This window comes from Protopterus annectens, chromosome 2.part1 (assembly GCF_019279795.1).
Source record: "Protopterus annectens isolate FY-2018-M chromosome 2.part1, PAN1.0, whole genome shotgun sequence".
Taxonomy (NCBI): Eukaryota; Metazoa; Chordata; order Ceratodontiformes; family Protopteridae; genus Protopterus; species Protopterus annectens.
Genome location: NC_056729.1, coordinates 1,565,498,144 through 1,565,505,708, shown reverse-complemented (window position 1 = coordinate 1,565,505,708; position 7,565 = coordinate 1,565,498,144).

Genomic DNA, 7,565 nt, shown 5'->3' with positions numbered 1-7,565 from the left:
GGTTTGTAGCTTAGATTACAAGTAGAGGGGGTATGTGTATCTGAAGTGAGTGGGCCAGGGTTGAGGTGAATATCACCACCAAGTATTAGGTTGAGTCTATACTTGGTGATGAACTTCAGGAATTTGTTTATTAGTTTGTGGTAGTGTTTGGATCTAGAGCTAATGTGCCTGGGGTTGAGATGTTGATAGACTGAACAAGATTTTGGATAGGATCTGGTACTGTAAGTATGGTTGAAGGTGGAAGGATTTACAGCTGGGGTGATAGTATGGCCTTTTGGGACCTGAAATCCCATAAGAAACTGGTTTTCATACAAGGTAAGGAGGTATGGTGTGAACAAGGGTGTGAACAAGAGGGGTAGTAAAGAGGAGTATATCATTATATGTGATTCAGCTAGTGAGTGAAGGAGCTGTTTTACCTGGTGATGCAACACCAGAAGATAGAGTGGTGAGGTAAAGGTACTGGAAGGGGGGATGGGAGAATGTCAGATGAAAGCTAATAGGTGCTATTAAATGTAGGTAGTAGAATAGGGGTGGGTGGAATTATCCCAGATGAAAGCAGATAGGATCTAGAAAGTGGGGGAGTGGCTATTGTACTATAAATTTAGAGGTACTGGGGTGGGAGGGAATTGGGGCAGGAGGGAGTTAAGAGAGCCTGAGCGAGGGGCTATTACAGTTTACAAGGTTTCCTAAGGTGTCCTAAAGCTATAAGGTAAGTATTACAGCTCTAATGTAAGAGTCAATTTACTGCAGTTACAGGGGAAGGAGGCAACCCCTCAAGTAGAAACAAAGAGCCCTATGGCTGACCAATATGGTGACCTGCTTAATTACAAAGCACTGTAAGTGAAAGCTTAACAAATGCCTTTTGTGTAACCTACTCTGTTTAAATGTTGAAAACAACTGATTGCAGTCCTGTAGACACCGATTTGTAGGGAACTGTAGAGTTCAGTCTGTTTAAATGTTGAAAACAACTGATTGCAGTCCTGTAGACACCGATTTGTAGGGAACTGTAGAGTTCAGTCTGTTTAAATGTTGAAAACAACTGATTGCAGTCCTGTAGACACCGATTTGTATGAACTTTAGAGTTCAGTCTGTTTAAATGTTGAAAACAACTGATTGCAGTCCTGTAGACACCGATTTGTAGGGAACTGTAGAGTTCAGTCTGTTTAAATGTTGAAAACAACTGATTGCAGTCCTGTAGACACCGATTTGTAGGGAACTGTAGAGTTCAGACAAAGTCACACCAGGTCAGCCAAGGGGGGAAGAGAGAGGGAAATCCTAAGCACCTAGATTTGAAAAATAATCTCAGAATTGTAGCCATGAAATAATGACATACATTTGATTTTCAGACCTCAAAACCTTCAGAAAATGTATATGAAAACAGATCCTGTCCCTCATGCAACTCTCCAAGTTTATGATAGCAATATTCAAAACATGTCCCTGTTTGTACCCCCATGTTCTCAAGCTTTGTCCAGAGTGTGTGCATTAAGAGATTGAGAGGTAAGTGCATAATATTAACTTTGAATCTGGGAATAGGTATAGAAATAGTCAGGTAGTGTTAACAAACATTCCCTCCACAGGTCTACCAGGTAAGCGATGTAAGGATTTAGCTGTAAGACAGGTGAAGTTTACACTGTGTACAAACATACCACTGCCAAAACCAAGGCCATAGAGTATTGTAATAATACCTGTACCTTAATGATTAGAGCAATGATCACTAAAGTTGTGAGTACGGGTCTATATTAGAACATCTAAATTTCACAATTTCAAATGTTCTAACATCGACCCCTTTTCAGCGAACGCTGACAACATCGAACATACAGAAACACATACACACACATACACTAAACACATACACACAGCACAGGCACACCAAACAAACAGCAATCCACACACATACACCTAAAATCTTACAGCTAACCCTACACTAAACTGTACAAACACCACTAACTATCCACTTACCTTAACCCAAACCCTAACCCTAAGGACCGTCACTATCGCACACTCACCTCACCCGTGCCCTAACCCTAACTCACCTAACCCACCCTAACCCTCACGTCCACACAATCACACACATACCTAACCCACGCCCTAACCCTAACTCACCTAACCCGCCTTAACCCTCACGTCCACACAATCGCACACATACCTAACCTGTGCCCTAACCCTAACTCACCTAACCCATGCCCAATTGCACACTTGCCTGAACCCAACACATAACTTTCCATCACAGCACTGAAAATAGCGATATGACAGAAATGGACAACCAAATTCTTTCCCTAGGAAAAAATTGTTTTTCTGTCGTTTCGCTATTTTCAGCGTTCGCTATTTTCAGCATTCGCTGAATAGGGGTCGATATTAGAACATTCAAAATTGTAAAATTTCGATGTTCTAATATAGACCCATGAGTACTACAAGGTTATATAAGTTGTTAACTGACATCTCTCCCCACCATATCTGCAACAATAATCTAAATACACAAATCAGTGGGTATGTTTACACCAAACCTACTGTTGGGACATATGTCCTACTGTTCGATAAATATTGAAATGTGTTTCTAGTAATGTTCCATGTTGAAATACTGTCATTGGTGGCCTGTTGCTATCAATGTAACCTCCATGCCATTGTAATGGCCACTGTGGTTCGATATATGCATCTGTTCTGTTTGCTATGTAACTGTTCCAAATCTGGTGTTTTATGTTAATGGGAATATCTGTGCATGCTGTTATAACTAATCCTGGATTGTGTTGACTATTACTAACCCACATATGTTTTAAAACTGCAACACCATAGCACGTATGGGAAGGCCGGTCCCAGTGGATCCACCTTTCCCACCTCATCTGCCCATGGCATCGGGCCCCAGCATGCCTGGGACTCACCCCGGGACCTCTTTGTCAACTGGTCTTGCACCACCTTTGGGTGGAACCACCTCAGGGGATGGGGCCCATCACCCAGGAGCAGGCACAGACAGGATCCTGTCACCCGAAGTCAGGTCCAGGGATTGGTGCATAGTGAGCTCCAAAGGAAATGTGGAGATCTGCTACGCCAGCTTGAGGGCTGCGTGGCACATTTATAGGGTCAGCCTGCCCATCCTGCTCAGCCCCCAGCACAGCCACCTTTGGGGCCGTTAAGGTGCAGTGGTGCCTGCCCATGGGTGGGGACCTCAGTCCTACTATTTCCATTTGGGAGCTCATGGGCTTCCGATTTCCAAACACCCCTCCCCATCCAAGGTGTTTACCCCCACATGTGTTATATGCCACCCCTGTATGCTGTCTTGTCTGTCTTCCTACCCAACCTACTCCTCAAATATGCCTACTATCCTTCCCCAACATCCCACTCTCACCTAAAAAAAAAAGGGCCATCTGTTCCCCAAAAAAAATTTGCCCCATACATAGCTGTACATTTCACATATGTGTCCACTAGACACATGTAATCTGGTCTAATTGGCTTCACAACACATTATTGTTTTCCTCACCCCTCTCTCTGGGGTTTGAGTGTCCAAATCCATCTCCAAATTCAGTACATATGCACAGCTGTTGCTGTAGAAGAAATGGACATCTATGGACCTTCCCTACACCCATCCTGCACATCCCTAGCTACTTTCCCTATTGTTTTTCCCTCTGCGTGTCCCCTTTTTCACCACTTTCCTATCACCCTTTTTTCTTTTCTTTTAAAGGAATTAGCACGGGGTAAGTGGGAGTAAGTACTTTTAAGCAGTAGTAAGCGGGTTTAAGCCTGTTTGTGCAGTGGCAAGCAATGGCTACACAGATTAAGCACTGTTAGGCTAACTGTCTGTAAGCATATTTAACCAGAAGTTAGCATTGCTTACTGTCGCGCAAACCCACTTACAACCGCTTAAAAGTGCCTTAATCACTCTGTATCCAACAGCCCTTGTTCTGCCCAGCAACAAAATAATCAACCCTTGCAAGTTTCAAACCCAGGACCCTGCACACCATAGCCACAGTGATTTGCCACTAAGCCATTTGAGCTGTAAATAAATGTGATTTTTTTCTCAAACATATCATGCAGCACAGTCATTCAGCAAAATGTATTTATATATGTAGATGTGTGTATGTATATATCTATATCTATCTATATATATATATATATATATATATATATATATATATATATATATGTTAAGAGGAAAAAGTTTTAAAAACATACTGTTATTTGTCTTTTTCCTGTTCTTGCAAAGTGAACATGTTATTTGTTGGGATATGCCTATCAAAGATGGGCCTCATCTGTGAACAAATTGCAGCATTGCTTATGAACCTGAATGATATCTGTTTTCTGCATTTCAGAATAAAGAGATTTGGTTATAGCTCAGTGAAGCCTGGGATAAGGATGCACGGCCGAGTAAGAGTTAATTTACTGGGGCAGGCTGTGTGTCCTGGAAAATTTGAGCTACCGTTGTTGAACTGAACATTTTGTACTTCTTGAACATTCTGTACTAGCTGTGGGTTTGAGATAATTTCTGATAAACATGTTTTTCCCATATGTTTTTCATAGCCAACTGTCAACGGTCAGAAATGTAACAAAAAGTTGTTTTGCTTGCAGTATAACAGTTGATGTCAGTAAACAAGTTGATCAGATCAGAGGAGATCAGATCAGTTCAGACCAGACATCTTGGCCAACATGCTGTGTAGTCTGGTTAGCTGCTAATAAAGGAAAATTCATCACCTGAGGCAGATGCGACTCATTTGAATTTTTTCTTCTGACATTTTGGTCCTTCAGACCGGAAACCTCTACGAAGATACGGATCAGACTGACAGAGAGACCGAAAAACCTGTGCAGGTGAGGGTTTCTCATCTTAAGATTCCCTCGACTGAAAGCCCTCCGACTGATTTGTCATTGAAAAGAGGCCGGCCGCTCTCTGATCCCTATCTGAGGGACGGTTTCTGAATGAAAAGGGGAAACGGAGTCTCATCTGGTTCAGGTAGGATGAAAAATTTATTTCTTTTAATTTAATTTAATCTTGTCGACAAGGTTTTATTTTTAGTTAAGGATGGGTAGGATTACTTGTTAAGATTATTTTGTTAGGGTCACCCATTAAGATAGTCCCATTTTATAATAAGCCCTGTAAAATAATTTTGATACAGTCCTAAATACCTGAAAAAAAAAGGGGGGGGGTAAAATAAGAAATCTAGGGGAAACATGGGTTCGAGTTGCTGCAAGTGTGAGAGTGATGCCTGTTTAAATGTTGATGCTAAGTATATGAAAGGTTTAAACAAAAATAATGTTAAATTTTTGAACAAGTGGAAGTCGAGATATGATTTTGATGGTACACTGAATAAGAATGCCTGTGCAAAATTGGTTAGAGATTTGAAAAGCGATGCAGGAACTAGAACTAAAAAACAAAGACAATTGGGATTTCCCTAAGCACAAAAATGGTTAGAAGAGGCAAATAAATGAGCTATAAAAGAAAAACAGTGCCAGGAAAAAGAAAAAATAAATCAAAAGGGATCACTGGTGTCAAGTGGAAAAGTAGCTTTATTTTTAGATAAGGAGGATGAGCATACAGTTTGTGCGGTACAAAGGCAGGCAACTGCCCCACCGTATGGGGAAATTGCTGCTGCTGTACTGGCGGAACCTCCTCAATATCAGTCTGAAGATGTGGGATCTGTACAGCAGGGTGGGTTATTGGCTGCTCAAGGAAACGTGGTGACCCCTCCAATTTACCCGCAAATTCCCGTAGTACCCAAGGTTGCTTTGCAACAGGTAGACCAACCTATGCAGTTAAGGTCGGGACCAGCAGGGCAAGGACGTTGGGCCATTAAATTTTCTGACCACTCAGAAGCCCTTCCCTTAATACAAGTTGCAAACCCACAAGCAGGGGATGTTGGACAAGAGCCAACTATTTTAGTTTATCGTCCCTGGGCTAGAGAGGATATAAAATAAGCTACGGATGGTCTTCCTCATCCCAAGGTTAATTTTCAAAAGTTTTCTGAGGACATAGTTGGTATGCATTTAAGTTATCATCTAAATGGTTTAGAAGTAGAACAAGTAGTGCGACAAATCCTGGGTCCAGATTGGCACTTAGTTTGTGGTACTTGGACATGTAAGGCAGATGACAGCACTACATTAAAGCATAATTCTGGGGTGTTAGACACGCAAGTCACTGATCTGTTGAAGAGAATTTCTGATAAGTGGCGTCCAAGAGCAGATTGGACAGTAATAAATCAGTGCATCCAAAATGATGATGAATCTGTAGATCACTATATTGTAAGATTGACAGAAATGTTCAATAACCATTGTGGAATGATGATTCTGCAGGATCAGGCTACTGATAGTCTGTACGAACAGCAATTGAAAAATGCTTTTCTTAAAGGTTGTAAGGCTCCGATAATAGTTTTATAACTAAGCATATGGTTGATCACAGAACATGTAGACTGCAACCTTTGTTTGAATATGCACGGCATGCTGAGCGACATTTCAATTTAAAAAAGAAAAAGAAAGTACAAATGTTAGCAGTAGGGGATGATGGTGGTATATTTTTGGTACAGGACCAAAGGGGGCAAGGGCGCCGTGGTGGCATACAAAGACGTGGGGGCCCGAAATGGGACACGTCGTATAAACAGGGTGGACATTCAGAGGAATATGAGGGGAGGTTAAAACGTGGAGAATGTTTTAAATGCTGTAGACGTGGGCACTTTGCTGCTGACTGCGAAGAGTGGCAACATGCCCACAGCTTACGAACAAGGGCTCCGCATGACTATATGATAGTAAAGGAAGGCGCCAAATTCATTATTGTGATTATTGTAGAGAAGAAGAAAGCGAGAATGATTGTGAAGATGATGAGGCAGACACTCTCTGCGATGAATGTCAGGACATCCAGGAAATTAAGGAAGGGTGGGATTGTGACTGTGAAGTCATAAACCTGGCACATTTGGGTATTGCTATGCATCTGGATCAAAAACCCATGATAGAGTTTTTGGTTGAGGGACAGAAAGTGGAGTTTTTATGTGATTCAGGTGCATCGCGTACACTTTTGGGTCCAGCAGTTCTACCCCCGAACTGCGAAACAGATGAGTTTGTCCTTGTGAAAGCGGCAAACGGGAAAATCTATAAGGAACCACTGTCTCATCCTCTATTGTTCACAGATCCGCAAACAAACCAAACTGTTAGGTGTAGGGTAATTATATTGAAAGTTTGTCCAGTTAATTTGCTGGGAAGAGATTTGATGCATTTGTTTGGAATAGTGGCAATTCCCACACCTAAAGGCATTGAGGTGAAAAGGTTAGCGGATGGCTTGGTAGTACAAGGAGTACAAGACTTGTTTTACTGGTATAGCCAGGACTTGATTTCAAACGGGCCGGGGAGGGTTGATACAGATTTGATCAACCTAGCTTTAAGTAAATCTAGGAGCGGGTCACCGCAGGTTGCGGCGCACTTACATTGTACTATGTACTACAGACAGGCCCCTGGTCCGGATAAAGAATTTGAAAAAGAATTCTTTAGGCACAAATGTGCAAGGATAATTTTGAATGATATTTCAATTACTAAAGCGGTGGGGACACATTGGGTAGATTTGGCGAAAAAGGTAACAAATTGGAACACAATGTCCG